The sequence below is a fragment of the Prosopis cineraria genome, unplaced genomic scaffold, assembly GCF_029017545.1.
Source record: "Prosopis cineraria cultivar Desert tree isolate PC_DT_omini unplaced genomic scaffold, ASM2901754v1 PC11, whole genome shotgun sequence".
NCBI classification, from domain to species: domain Eukaryota; kingdom Viridiplantae; phylum Streptophyta; class Magnoliopsida; order Fabales; family Fabaceae; genus Prosopis; species Prosopis cineraria.
In genome coordinates, this window is record NW_026555342.1 from 31457179 (window position 1) to 31467463 (window position 10285).

The window sequence follows — 10285 nt, forward strand, 5'->3', positions numbered from 1 at the left end:
GTCCATAGAGTTTCACCTAAATTTGAATTAGGTCCCTATAATTTATTTTATTTTAATTGAACCCTTATAATTTGATAACTTAAATTTTTAATCTTAAATTTTTTAATCCTTAAAAGTTAAAATCCTTAAATTTTTTATTTAAAAAATTAAGATTTTTTATAGTTATATCAAATAATTATATGACTTTGGAAGTTAATAACATAATTTTTATAACTCAAAAATTTATATAATTAGATTGTCCTCTATATATTTCTTGTATACATATAGAATATTTATAAAAAATAATAAAAATACAAATAGTGTGTTAATCCAAATTTTCTTTATTTGATTTTGACTAAAAGTTCTAAATTAAATTTTCTATAAACTCCAAGGGTATCTTTGTTATGTGAAATTTGATAATTTATTATTAATTTTAACCTTCATGGGTTAACATATATAATAGATCAAATTATAAGGGCTTGATTAAAATAAAATAAATTGCAAGGACCTAAATCAAAAGTGAGTGAAACTATAAGGACCTATATATATATATATATATATATATTTTCCCTATAAGTAATTTTCAACATATTTCATGAAAACCAAGAAAATTCTTAAAATAGTTCATTAACCTTGTCTAAAAATCTGATAATTAAATTGTCAAATTTATTTCTATTAAATATTCATACTTTAAATTTTCTAATCAACTTCATGAAACATGCGTTTATTTTATATATTCCTTTAGATATACTAATTAGTCCTTTGCCTATGCAACTAGGAAAGGAAAAATAGGGAAAGGTGAGAAGTGTTTCTATTTTGGGAGAATTTAAATTGAGGACTATGGATGTGACTTAATTACTAGTGGATCCTAAAAAAATTTAAAATTTCAGTTTAATCCAAAGAATTAAAGTGAAAATGATTTCAAGGGTGAAAACACCAACCCTTACTTGTTATACAGAATCATTAGTTATTAATTTTCTTACTTCACTTGTTAATTTACTAATATGAGTTATAAATTATATGAATTGACATGTCATATAATTATACAAGTCTTGACTTTTTTTGTTCAATTACAAATACCAATATTGATAGAACACATTTGTTACCCACTTTTATTTGTCAATTAGGACCCTTTTATTAATGATTTATCACCTTTAAGTGCACACATTGCATTAGATTTGAAATTTTACCTAAGTTTCTAGGTTTGTTGCAATAGGGGTATTTTGGTCTAAAAAATAAAATTTTAAGAAAATGTACAAAAAAAATTGACAAAGTGCATTCTATGTCTAGTTGATTAGTGATAAAATTATATTTTTAAAATTTATTTTATTTAGAAGTAATTAAATAAACAGTCAACACTTTCTAAAGTGTCTTAATTTGACCTAGTTTTTGGTTTACTTTTGTGTGAAAATTTTTATATAATTTTGTACAAGTCTTTCTAATTATAAATTTAATTCTAGAAATTAATTGTATTTTATTATGTCACATGCTATTTAATTAAATTATGTGATTTATGTGATAGGTGGCATGTGACTTGTGCATCAATTGGGCAATTGAAGTCAACACTTCTTGAGATCAATGGCTAAGCATTTGCATGTGATTTATGATATTTTTGGAAGATTAAATTAGCTTTAATGATGTGGATGACACTTGAAAAATTAAGCACACATTGAAATCATCTACTAACCAATAAGAGAGTGTCACCTTGCAAGTGTGACAAGGCTCCCATTTTCATTTTAATTTCTTTTCCTTTTTTAATTAGCATTTAGATGATGGGAAACAAGATATGCACGTCCATTTAGCCCTAATTGGAGATCCAACACTCATTTTATTCATCTCCTTCATTTTCTCTCATTTGTTCATAGTGTTCTTTATTTTTCTCTCTTTTGTTCTTCATTTTTCAGCACCCTAACCTTCATTTTCAGCCACCAAACCTCCATAAAACTTACACAATTCTTCTCCTCTCCTCAATTTCATCCTAACCCTCCCACTTTTCACAATGATTGAAGCTCATTTTCATCATTTAAGAGCTATGAAGTTTGGCCTTCACAAGCAATTACTAGGGTTCTTGAATATGATGAAGATTGGCTAATTTTTTTGGTGGAATCCTAGAGAGATGAAGATGGAGGATGAGTCTTGAGCTTTAAATTGGCTAAGTTCTTTTGTTTTCTATGCTCTTCTCTTTTTACTAGATGGTTAAATTCCTTAATCTAGGGTTTAATCATCTTAGCTTGTAAACTCTAATTTGAATTTGATGTTGATGTAAAGAGAAAGAGCATTGTTTCATTTAATTTCTTCCTTGGACAGCTATGACTGAATTTGGTTACTCTTTGTTTGGCACATAATACTGTGTTTTTCAATTAGTGAATTACATGTGTTAATATTTCATAATCTTGTGATTTTGATGCTTGAGTTGTTGAGTAGCTTGACATAATCTTATAATTACTTGATTCCTTGTTTTGGCCGTGGCTCTTAGGGAAGAATTTTGAGTGATTCACTTGATTAATTTCTTCACCAATTGGTTAATTGAACTAGAAACTTTAATCTAAGATCTAGGAAAGTTAGCTAATTAGGTTAATTGGCTTAGGATAATTTTCTTAAGTCATTACAGCTTTAGTCAAGAGGAAAGGGAAGCTTAACTTAGCTTAATCATGAGAAGATAATGAGTCCAAAATTAATGAATTTGTAGGGTTCCACTCTTGTGAAAAGGGAAGTTTATTTCACTCACTTTATTTAGCATTTTATTTACTTGCACATTAGGTAATTAGTTTAGATAATTAGGTAACTAAATTCCTACAACTTTGGGTGATTTATTCCCATAGATAACTTTTAATTAGACTAAGACCTTTCCTTGAGAGCTGACTTAGGGTTGACTCTATATTGCATTAAGGTTAGTTTTAGTTTAATTTTGAAGGCAAGCGACAATTCCTATCAAATATCAATTGTTAAATTACTAATTTTACTTGTTAATTTACTAATATCAGTTGTAAATTATTAACATGTATTGTAATTTATGATTGATGTTAGTAAATTAACAAGTAAAGTTAACAAATTAACAATTGACGCTGCTGCTTGTTGGATAAATGGATGTAATTTAAAGCTCATATTGGTAAATTAATAAGTGAAATAAGAAAATTAACAACTAATAATTCTACATAATAATATGTAGGGTACTTTGATTTTTTCATCATTAAAATTATTTTCATTTCAGTTCTCCTGTACTAAACTGAAACTTCAATTTGTTTTGGGATCCACTAATAATTAAGTTGCATCTCTAGTCCTTAGTTGAAATTCTCCCTTCTATGTTTATCCAAAAGTTTCTGAGAGTCATGAGTCAATGTGAGAATTGGGGAGAAGCAAATCAATCTTTAACTGTGTTAGAAAGAGATGTGGAAATACAGTAATGTAAAAATCTTGTCTAAATTGGTTAAAATTAGTTATCTAAATCAATTTTGTAATTGGTTTAGATAAAACAATTTAGGTATGTGAAGTATATCTAATCCAGTTATATAACTAGTTTAGAATAAGTATATTCACTGTATAACCGGCTTAGATAAAGGTTCATAAAAAAGATTTTTTATTTTTTGCTTAAAAAATTCATTCCTAAATCAGATATTGATTATTTCTAGACTAGTTATGGTCATGAATAATTAATGCTCCATGCCGGCACAAGTAAAGGAAAAGATTAAAAAGAAGCAAACAAGGAATGCTCTTACAGTTCTTAATCATCTTTTGACCAACACACACATGCCTTCGCTTTTACTCCCAACTTCAATAGCTATGGAGCCCATCATCGACACTTCCAGTGTTGTTTTTAGATTTTTATTGTTTATTTAGGAACCTGACCCTTCCCCCACCCTTAAATTTGCATGAGATGATAGTTTAGTTTTGTATAACTATTACACGGTAACTAACCTGGGAAATAAAAAAAGCCAAGGTAAAGCCTAAATGTCGTGATTAATGAAAATTAAGCATACCATAATTAATCACATGATTAAAATAAAGAATGCTTCTCCAATTTCCACGCTTGTTTTTGCTTCTCTTTCTAGGTAGTGGTACATGAAAGAGAAGAATCATGAATGCTTACTTACGAAAAGAGACAAATAGGGACCCCACCTTATTGAAGAAGGTTTTGATTTTTGATGTGAACGTCCCTCCACCTGCTTCTACTTTAATTTTTCATGCTCAAGTGAAAAATAAGAAATTAAAAACAGAGCAGTGCATGTTACTTGTCCAGTGTTCACGCCCAAAAATGGCAAACAAGTGAATAAATGCGCCCTCAAAAATCAAAATAGCCATTAAAGATTTCCAGAAACAGAAAACCCCTCGTTATTACACTAAAGATTTACAGACTTGAATATAATTACTCTTTGAGTTATTGCGGGCGTGGTTACAGGCAGCTGTATATAACCTTACTCTAGTTTTTTACCAAAGGAATATCTTCATATTGCATATTCTTAATTCTTAAATTCCCTCTTTTCTTTTTTTAAGCTTCTCAGCTATTACCCGGGTCAATTTTTTTAGCATTATATTGTTTTATTCTCAATATTACCGTAATTCATTTGAATTAAACTTTAACCAGACACACTTTTTGTGTGTTGCGCAGAATTGGATGTGAAAAACGCTTTTCATTGATTATGAATAATGCAACTTTATAATATATATAATATATTATACTTAATAAATATCGATATTGATTATGTGGATTATATACTGTTTACACGCACGTGTTTGATTTAGGATATGTTTGGATTTCAGTTAAGTATAATGAATTATAAAAAATTAATTAATATAATTGATTTGAAATATAATTGATATGTTAAGTGGTATATAATTGATTTGTAAAATTATTTTAATAGAATTGAAAGGTAGAATTGAAAAGCAGAATTAAAAATAAGGTAAAGCCATAATTTTGTAAAAATATATCCAAAAAACCATGTTACATGTTAAAATCAATTATAAATCCAAAACCATGTTTTCAAAAATAATCCAAACATCCATTATACATGCCAAAATTAATTAGGAACTCAAATCATAATTTTTTTTAAAAATATTTTAACACCTCCATACATGCTAAAATTAATTATGAACTTAAAACCAAGGTTATCTGCTACCTGCTTTTTAATTCAATTTTTTATTATACATTTTAAAAATTTATCCAAAACTGATATAAATTATTTTACAAATCATATTTTTTTTGGTTCATAATTGATTGATAAGAGGTGTTTGGATATTTAAAAAAAGTATAATTTTAAATTCATAATTAATTTTAATATGTAACATAGGTATTTGGGTAATTTTTACTAAAACGTGGTTTCGTATAATTAATTGATTTTAAATGTAAATCCAAACAAGCACTTGAAATTTTACAGAACCCCACCTCTATTAGAAGAGGCGGTGGATGATGAGAGTGGTTTAATAAGACATGTATTATTTGATGTAACCTCATTTTAATTATGAATGTATTTTTTTAGTCAAAAACATAACCATACTTTTTAAAAGTAAAAGGTTGAGTTATATTAGCATAAAATGTAACAGTTTCAATTTGTACGATCCATTTTTCACAGAAAAAGCGAAATTTCATCTTCTGACCAAACACGCGCATGCCTTCTTTTCATTCCTAACTTTTTCTTTTTGGGTGAAATTTTACTCCCAACTTTAATAACTTTGGAGCCCATCCACACTTCCAATGTTTTTTTTGTTTGGCAGCATCCACACTTTAAAGGAAGAGATTTTCGTTTTTTCTATTTTGGTATTTTGTAGGGACAGAACATAAGAAAATAATGAGGTCCTGAAGTTGGCATGTGACAGCTAAGGTACCATTTTGTAATCAGTTCTGGGTCTTCTTTTTACTGTTCTTGGCCAGACTTGCATATTTAAAAAAAAAAAAAAGAAGTCTTGGTTCACATAACGATGTCTATCTTACGTGAAAATGTCATGATAGAAAAAAATGGAATATAGTACGTTGGGAATTACATCTCTGTTTAAAATTATAAAGTATTTTAACTCTTCCATATTTAAGAATATAGGCATTTTGTTATTTTATAAGAGTGATTAATGAAATATTTTAAATTTTTTAATAAATATTTAAAATGAAGAAGATTTTGTATTTATTTATGATTAAGTTATCATATATTAAATAAGAACATGTATGAAAAAAATGTGTAATTTTTGATGATATTAACTATTTTTTTGAAATAAAATTTAGTTAAAAAACTATCTTATAATTATTAAGATGTTTATATATGATATTTAATAACATCCTAAACTTTTTTGAGAAATTGATTGCTAACTAGGGGTAAATTAGTAATTAGTGGGTTGATTATGGTTTTGGATGGTATATGAATGTTTTGTATTGGTTGGTTGATGTGTTAATAGAATTGAGGGGTGGAATGACGATCCAGATTGAAATGTGTGAGCAATAGTGAGAATTTTTTCACTGTGCCACATGTCATGGCATGTGCTACATATGCCGCAGTGCATGGCATAGAACTTGGATAAGTCAAAGTATGGAACAGCTTGTGACTTAGAGTGAAAGGAGGGAAAAATGCACAGGAGAGAGGAAGAATAAGGCTTCTCTACTACTAGGGCTTCAATTTCTAAAAGTTTGGGAGATAGTGTTTGACCAGTGACTTATCGGGTAAGTTTCATATTGCCCTATATTTCCTTTCTACTCTAATTTCCCTAGTTTTGGTTGATAAAGAAATTGAATTGGGGCATTTTAAAAGGTTAAAATCTTAGGAAAATGTTTTGGGAAAGACTATGTGGGTATAAAACTAAAGTTTTGTAATTAGTTTGAGTTTTGTGGTTGAGCTTTAGAGATATAGGCTAAAATTAGCTTAAATGATTTGGTTAAGAAGGGTGGAAATACTGTTTAAATAGGTAAAAGGGTGTTTTGATCATTTGGATGGCTAAGGAGGTGTGAGTGAGGTGAATGGGTTAGTTGATCCAAAACAAATAGTGCTAATGAGTTAATTATATACGCTAAGTAATTTGGCTCAACTAAATTAGTGCTTGTATTGAGCTTAGGGACTGATTAAGAATGTTTAATTGTGCAGATTGAGCATTGAGGGAGTGCTTGTAGAAATCTAAGCTCTCTAAGTGTAATACAATCATCATAAGTATCCTATTTTGATTACTCATTTTCATCCTAAGGCTACCTATATCATCTATTAGCATTCTCAAGTTAATAACACATCAAATATTAACAACTTTTGACACCCTACATTCCAAAATGGGCAACAAATGAGCAAAAGCTTACACATGAAAATCAACAAATAAAAAAACAACCACGTTAAATAAATCATTCCATAACCTATAAACCTGAAATCAATGGATATTGGAAGAAAATGAAGAAAAAAAATAAAGAAATCACACCTTCAAGCAAAGAGGACTGAAACCCAAAGAAGAAGAACCAAGGATAGCAAATGATGGTGAACGACGACATAGGAGGGGCGGCTTCATGTCAGAGCAATTTACAGTGGTTGACGACAACAATGAAGGAAGATTGTGGGAGTTTTTTTTTTATTTCGTGTGTAAGTGGAGAAGAGAAGAGTAGAGGAAGATGATTGGGTGCAAACTGAAAAATGAAGTAGAATAGCATATTAAAAGGAAATAAATGACGGGTGTTTAAATGCCTATCATTTATTTTCTAATATATGATGGGTGTGTTTCAAACATACGTTATATATTGTCAAGGTTTTACATGACGGGTTTTAAAACACCCATAATTTAAAGTTTAAAATTTTTCTTTTTCTATTATTAGAAATCTAAAACATTATGAAAATTTAATTGGCGAGGGTTTCCAAACACTCGTCATTTAAAGCCTTGACAATAATGATGGGTGTTTTAAACATCCATCATTTATTGTTTAAATTTTTTTAAATATTTTTATAATAATGAATTTTAAAATTTTATATGATAGGTTTTTAAATACCTGCCATTTATTTGAAAATAATAAATGATAGGCATTTGAAAAACCCTTCATTTATTTTCTACCATCACCCCGCTTCTTTCATATATGACGTATTTATTTTATCCGTCATTTTTTTGGCATCTTATATACAAATTTTTGTAATAGTGGTTTTATTATTAGTGTCTCAAACATTGGAATGACATATCTATGGGAGTTTTTCTTGTAATTGAATAAAAACAGTTTACCTAATGAGGCAAATTGCAAATGTTTCCCTTTAAACGCCTAGTGTGTTTAATGCATTGTGTGTGTGTGTGTATAAGCATAAAAGTTTATCTTGTAAGTGTCACATTGAAAGTATATTATGATGAAATTAATTTGTACATTTCATCTATGACAACTTTGTAGATGAAGTATTTGGAAAATGTTATCAATTTATTATTTAGATGGACAATGATTTTGGCTTTAGGCTCATGAAATAACTCGTTTTGAGCAATTAATAAAAATAAGTTCTGTTGTTTGCAAAAAGAAAAACAGTATAAATAATTCTGTTATTATCACACTTTTGCTAAAGGATGCTTACCTTGCTTATTTTCTTTCCATTTGACAAGCAATATTGCCCCTTAGACATGACAGGAATCAACTTGTGTGAAGTCATGCTAGTTATAAGACCTTGGCATATTGAGAAAGGGTGAAAGTGTATGAAATCATTATTTAATTAAAGATTTGTATATTGGTGTTCACAATTTGATTGCAACCAGGATTCGTGATTTGATCCTTTTGAGGTACATTTGATGCAATATATTATTCATGAAATTAAATTTAATTTCATTGTTTGAGATTTTTTTTGGTAATTACTAGTTTGAGAATTTTGTTTGTACACTATTGAAAATGTTTATCATCAAGTCATTCATTATCAAAGTATTGTAAACTGTACAATTCCTCTTGTTGATAGGAAATATATATTTAATGGAATAAATTTTAATTTTCTAGTCTGAGAATTTGTTTTGTGCACTGTTGAGAATTGTTTTTCACTATAGTGGTGCATTCATTCATCAAATCTATTAAAACTGATTAGTTCCCTTTGTTAATAGGAAATAAGGAATTTCACTTACTATTCAAATCTGGGAATATAATCACCTGCCTAAAGGGGGTAATTATATACTCCCTCCATCCCTATATATAAGATGTTTTTAATCGAATCAATCATAAACTAATAAAAGTTGGTTATCTAATTAAAAGCACAATAACATTTCAATTTTTTCCTTAATTATTGTAAATAAAAAATGAAATCTTTTTTTTTTCAAATAAATTAATGAGAGTACTTATCTTTTTGCTCTTTCCAATCTAATAAAGGTATAATGGTCCAATCATTAAAAATATGCCAACAACCTCTTATATTTTGAAATAAAAAAAATTTAGAAAACTTCTTATATATAAGATGGAGGAGTATGTAAATTCTGGTACTTTCATGGAGCATCTTGATGGAGGTATATGACAGAGAGGACCCATCTACTCAAACGATGGTTTGTTAGAAATGGCAATACATACATAACTACATACATACATAATACATACAAATATATAATATATATATATATATGATATATGTATGAGAAAATTCAGGTGCTAAACTTTTTTAGCAAGAATGCTTAAGTTAAATTTTACAAACTCAATGTATGCAAGAACGTCTAAAATAAATTTGAAGTATTTAGAAGTTTGGAATAAGAGTTTTTCACGATACTTCAAGTAATTTTAATTCCAAAAAGAAAACAAAAGCATAAGCTAGAGTTGCTGGAGACGTAAGGAGTTAAGGGATAGAGAGAGTGCAAACTAAGAACTTATCCTAGTTTAGGTCCACCATTGTGCCTATGTTAAGTCTTCAAGCAATCTGCTTGAGATTTTATCACTATAAATCTATAAGTTTAATTTGAGAGCCAAGCGCTATGGGCCCTACAACTTTCTCTTTATAAAAAATTCGCAATATCATAGATGCCTCACTCTCGCATAACTTTCCAAGGGATGCCTCACCTTATTTTTATAATGTATGTATGAAGAAGAATTTCACTCAATAGAACTCTCTTTAAGAGAAAGATAAGTACAATAATGTTCTGTCCTGAAGTTGTATAATATGTAGATTTTGACTCAAGAACAATGATTTTCATTCCTAAAGAGTGGGAAGATGTTTAAGCTTGCAATTCATTTTTAAAATCATTCAAGCTTGTTAAATGAATTTGGAGTGTTATATTTATAACACATTGAGTAATTAGTTGTTAGAGACAAAAACTAGTCATTTATGATGTCAGGGACATTTTTTAACTTACTAAGTAAGTTGGTTAACGTGTTAGCAGAGTGACAGGTAAAAATATGAAACTTTTCTTTCAAAATGCTAAG